General features: G+C 44.7%; 1 protein-coding gene across 13 annotated transcripts in view; it reads left to right on the top strand.

Moving 5' to 3' along the window:
• Positions 1-672: 672 nt before the first annotated feature.
• Positions 673-6,000, top strand: part of MACF1 (microtubule actin crosslinking factor 1) — a 410,210-nt gene continuing 404,882 nt past the window's right edge. For 10 of the 13 annotated variants that reach the window (XM_040337002.1, XM_040337005.1, XM_040337001.1 and 7 more), the window contains exon 1: positions 673-977. The gene's annotated coding sequence lies outside the window, so the exon portion shown is untranslated. The remainder of the gene's footprint in view (positions 978-6,000) is intronic. The other 3 variants (XM_040337007.1, XM_040336999.1, XM_040336993.1) reach the window with 1 other exon arrangement.

The following is a 6,000-nucleotide window of genomic DNA, read 5'->3' as shown; positions in this document are numbered from 1 at the left end:
TGCCTGAATTCGCACCTGAATCAGACCAGAGGACGCAAATGTAGACTGTGGCCGCCCCGGAGATGCGTGAACCAGCTCCATTGAAAGCCCGTCTCGTGTCATGTGAATTGGATGTGGAAAAAACCGCATCCAATTCACATATGTGTGAACCCAGCCTGAATTGGTAATAATTGAATAGATTATTTAGGTTTGTCCTATAGTAAAGCTAAGATTGTACAATCAGATTGTATAGTGTATGTCTGTGTTGATGATGAAGCAGGTGCGTGCTGTGCAGTGTGTACATCACACAGGGATGCCCTCCTAGTATAAAGACACACAAGTGTCCCCGGTGACAGCCCAGCTCTCCTCCATGCACCGGCAGCTGCAGATCTGGGTGAGGCTCTTTGTAGAGCGGCTCCTCCCCATCGGGAGTGGGGAGGTCTCTATCTCTATCTCTCCTATTCATCGGGAAGTGTGTGATGTCCAGATCTGGATGCCTCTGATTTCTGCCTGGATCCCTATGTCTGGATGCTTTTCTGTGGGTGTGATCTTCCTCTGCTGCTGATGCTGATGCTGATGCTGGTGATGGTGATGGTGACAGGCTTAGCAAGCTTGTGGATGTGATTTCTATTTTTCCTCTATCTTGGAGATCTGTCCTTTTGCTGCCTTGGCAGATTTCATTTCTTTCTGCTGCATGCAAGGCTTTGTGCTGGCTGTGTGTGGACACAGGCTTCATCTGTCTCTGGATGCCCTCCTTCATGGATGCCAGGCTGCCAGCACCTGTCATATGCCTTTGAGGTTATCCCTGGATGCCATATTCTTCTGTGTCTCCCTGGATCCTCTGTGTGCCCTGATCCTGGGGGTCTCTCTGGATGAGACATCTTCTGACAAAGAGTGGATGTAGCAGACCCTTCACGCTTGGATGTTTCTATTTATTGACAGTCTCAGCACAGATTCACACAACCCCTATACATTCCTTATACTCCTTTCACATAGGGGTAAGTGCTTGATGCCCATAGCATTGGAACGTCACATATTGCAATGTATGGTGCAGGAATCCAATAGCATTGATGTGTCATCCTTTACCACCATGTATGATAGATCATAGATTTAATATGTAGCGTGAGTCATCCAATCCCACAGAACACTGAATCATGGCAATGTCCCTCCACCGCGTCACCATGTAGCATATACACACACACACAATATATATAAATATATATATATATATATATATATATATATATATATATAGATACCTATATATATATATATATATATCTATATATATATATTTATATTTATATATCTATCTATCTATCTATCTATCTATCTATCTATCTATCTATCTATTATACACACACACAATATATATATATATATATATATATAGAGAGAGATAGATACCTAAATATATATATATATCTATATATATATATATCATACACACACACACATATATATATATATATATATAGATACCTAAATATATATATATATATATATATATATTATACACACACACACACATATATATATATATATATACCTAAATATATATATATGTATATCTATATATTATACACACACACACACACACACACACACATATATATATATATATATACCTAAATATATATATGTATATCTATATATTATACACACACACACACACACACACTTGGCTTTTATTACTAGCACATATCGGTTCCATTTCTGTGTCATTTCTTTTTTTTTTTTTCTATCCCTCCAACCTGCTTGATCTTATTGAAATACAAATGAATAGACGGGGTGATTATGATTTTCAGGATCCCATTCATTCCCAGAATAATGCTTTTATCTTCATGTAGCTTGCATCACCAGGGATTTCCCCTGTGCTAGGCTAAGTCACAGATCCTGCTAGCTGGCATGTAACATGTATGTACACCGCTTGGACCAGTATTGGTAAACTTTCCACATTTCAGGTGATGATCTGCTACATGTTACATACATCTACTTACGTGTCACATGTACCTTGTCATCTAACCTGGGTCATTCTACCATCCAGCATATTTATAAAATGACTAATCCCACGCAATGTCATGTAAAACCATGTTATTCTTCAACACTAGAAGGTCCTATTACATTACAGAATGCTGGATATTTCAGCCAATCAATACCTTATCATACGTCACCGTGCAGATTAACTGTTGTGTACCATAGTACCATGTACGCTGGTGCCGCCACTTAGAAATGAAGCCTATGGATGCAAAGGCTCTGAAATGAGGGACCAGGGTCACAATTCAGGTATCCCCATTTTTACTGACCTTGGGCCAGATTCTCTAAGATCCGGCGTTGGCGTAGTGTAAGCCATTTACACCACGCCACCGCAACTTACTGGAGCAAGTGCCGTATTCTCCAAGCACTTGCTCCATAATTTGCGGCGGCGTAGTGTAAATGGCCAGGCGTATGGCCGCGTAATTCAAAGGGGGCGGCTTGTATTCAAATTAAGCGCGCCCCGCGTCGATCGAACTGCGCATGCGCCGGGCGGAAAAAGAGCCCAGTGCGCATGCTCCAGCTCACGAAGGAAAACGTCAAAGACGCTGACGTGAGCGTCATTGACGTAAAGTCGTATTCGCGGACAACTTAGTAAAACGATGTAACCGACGGAAAAAGACGACGCTGACCCGACGCCATACTTAACATGGCATACGGCGGACTGACGTAAGGTTACCCCTCATATAGCAGGGGTAACCTTACGCTTACGGAAACAACGTAAACGACGACTATGCGGCGCAAATTCGTTCGGGAATCGGCGTATCAGGCTCATTTGCATAGTCAAATGAGAACTGAACGTAAACGCCACCTAGCGGCCAGCGTCGAACTACATCTAAGATCCGACGGTGTAAGTGACTTACACCTGTCGGATCTTGGCCGTATCTATGCGAAAATGATTCTAGGAATCACTTGCATAGATACCCGGGGCCAAAAACAGAGATACAACGGTGTTTCCTGAGATACACTGTCGTAACTCTTTTGAGAATCTGGCCCAGAGTCCTTAGATAAGACATAAGGATAAGAAAGTATGCAATGGGAATTCCCTAATGTTTTCAATTCTTTACAAAGGTTCACATCAGGATTTGACTGCATACCAATCAACCTATGCAGTGCAGGGAACGCAGCGATTCAATGCGCTTTTCCAGCACCACATTCCAATCGCACTGTTTTTTGCGGGTCACCGGCAGACATCGCGGCCGCACATTGGAATCCGGCGTCGCACCGTGGGATGCTTACCCCCTATAGCTCTTAAAGTGGCCGACACATACCTACATCAATTCGTGCAGCCGTGCCAACCGACTGCAGTATAATGATGGTGGCTGGTTGGCAAGCTGTTAAACAAAGGCCACAGCGAGTCTAACAGTACTTTGGGTAAATAAATCCTTAATGTCAGATCACCTTCCAATCTCCACTCCTCTCCTCCACTTAGAACACCAAACCAGGAAGAAGGTGTAAAGGCAGCAATTGGGGAAAATAAGTATACAGAGCTCTCCCACTGTACCATATACAGTACATCCTTTTCACTCTCCTTCATTCAGGGGCCATATAAGACAAAGGAGATCTCCATAGTGCAGCAATTCCGTAAAAGGTAATTTATTAAAAAGTAGTAACATACATACAGTATAAGACAAGAACAGTCAGCATTGATAAAATTCAAAACTTCTGGCCTCAGCCGCGACTGGATGTGACATCACCCAGCTCCTCCCAACTGATCACGTGACTTTCTCAAGGGCATGAGTAAAACTCCATCTGTCTAGCTTAAAACAGAACTTTACTCAAAAAGTGAGGTACCGCTCATTAATAATTAATAATAATGAGACAATAATAAAATTCCCTGGGTCACCAAGGCAAGGTTGTGTAAAATCGTAGTTAAGAATAATGCCTGCAGGACCTATGGCCTCGCTGGACCTGTATAGGTAGAATTTGCACAATAATTGGGGGATCTGAGTGTAGAAGAGTAGAAGGAACGGCATCAGGTAGCTCGACGTGTTTTGCGGCTTCTGCGCCACTCATCAGGAGCATGCACGCGATGTATCTAGGATACAGATTATGTGTAAGTCATTGGTGGAAGCATAGATAGGGGTAGGGTTTTAAACTCCTAGCACCGAGGTGCATACTTACTAATTATGGTTCGTGTGTTAATGGTGTGGTGGTGAGGCATGACAGGCATCCAGGGGCATCTCCAACCGGGAGCTCTGGCAGATGGCTCAACGGGGACGACCCACATGGGCAACCACCAGGCAGGCATGGAAAAATAGGGCGACCCTGTGGGAAAGGGGAATACAGTTGAGGAAGAATCTAAGTGTCACTAAGGGTGACCAAGGAGTGGGAGTGAAAGTAAGGGGCCTGTGCGGGTAGGGTGGGCTGGTGCTGAGGAAGAAGCTGACGACCCTAAGGAGTGCCAGTGCAGTGAGGCAGGGGAAGCAATGGTGAAACAAGTGGTGGTCCCAAGCTAGTAGATAGGAGGAGATCTGTTGAATGCCTTTTGTGCAGTGAGGGCAGTGCTGGGACAAGGTCATCTAGCACTCAAGGACCCCCCCCCCCCAAGAAAAAACAGCACTAATCAACACGCTCACTCCCAAAGCATAAATTCTGCAAGCCCCAAACAAAATGCAGAAATCCCCCTCCCAGCACAAATCTTTGCCCCGTGATCCCACCTTCTACCTCAAATCTCCCCCCAATCTACCACAAATCCCCACTGCTTTCCTTCCAAATCCCCCCTTCTAGTACAAATAATTCTCACTCCTAGTGTAAATCCTCTCCCAAATTCCCACTCTTAGTATAAATCCTCCATCAAATCCCCACTCCTAGCATAAATCCCCTCTCTCAAATCCCCAGTCCTAGTGCAAATCACTGCAGAGGCTTCCATCTTCACCCGGGTTTTTTTTCCGGGTTTGTGCAGTTCGGCCACTTGACTGGTTGAGCCGTGATGACGTCACCCCCACGCATGCACATGGGAGTTGTGACCAATGCACACAGCTCTGAAGGAACAGCATGAGTATGCCGCTCCTTTAGAGTGCATGCGCCAGTGCTGCCACCGGCTGCAGAGATATCGCATATCTGCTAAACGGTGCACATTTAGGAGATATTAATTCTACCTACAGACAAGGGGGCAGATCCACAAAAGAATTACACCGGCGTATCTAGTGATACGCCGCGTAATTTTAAAGTTCCTGCGTCGTATCTTTGTTTTGTATCTACAAAACAAGATACGACGGCATCTGGGATCGATCCGACAGGCGTACGTCTTAGTACGTCGTTGGATCTTAGTTGCATTTTTTCCGCCGGCCGCTAGGTGTCATTTCCGTCGAATTCCGCGTTGAGTATGCAAATTAGCTAGTTACGGCGATCCACGAACGTACGTCCGTCCGGCGCATTTTTTTACGTCGTTTGCGTTCGGCTTTTTCCGGCGTATAGTTAAAGCTGCTATATGGTGGCATACTCAATGTTAAGTATGGCCGTCGTTCCCGCGTCAAAATTTGAATTTTGCGGATTTGCGTAAAATGACGTCACCGTCGTAAGCATTGGCTTGTTCCGGTTTAATTTCGGCATGCGCACTGGGATACCCCCACGGACGGTGCATGCGCTGTTAAAAAAAAACGTTGTTTACGTCGGGTCACAACGTATTTACATAAAACACGCCCCCATTACATCCATTTGAATTCCGCGCCCTTACGCCGCCAAAGATACACTACGCCGCCGTAACTTACGGCGCAAATTCTTTGAGGATTCGGAAAAAAAAAAAGTTACAGCAGCGTAGTGTATCTTAGATACGCTGCGCCCAGCGGAAAGATGCGCGGAGGTACGTGAATCTGCCCCTAGGTTTATTATAAGGTTACCTGTGGATAGAAATAAATAAAAAGATTTTACTACCACTTTAATACACACCCTAATGACAGGGGGCCCCCTATTTAGAAAGTTACACAACAAAATGGCCACCTATGTCTCTCGAGCACTCTGCGTCCACCTGACAGCTTCTCTCCC

This window comes from Rana temporaria, chromosome 2 (genome assembly GCF_905171775.1).
Source record: "Rana temporaria chromosome 2, aRanTem1.1, whole genome shotgun sequence".
NCBI classification, from domain to species: Eukaryota; Metazoa; Chordata; class Amphibia; order Anura; family Ranidae; genus Rana; species Rana temporaria.
The sequence above is the reverse complement of the archived record's forward strand: the minus strand, read 5'-3'. Positions and strand labels throughout refer to the sequence as shown.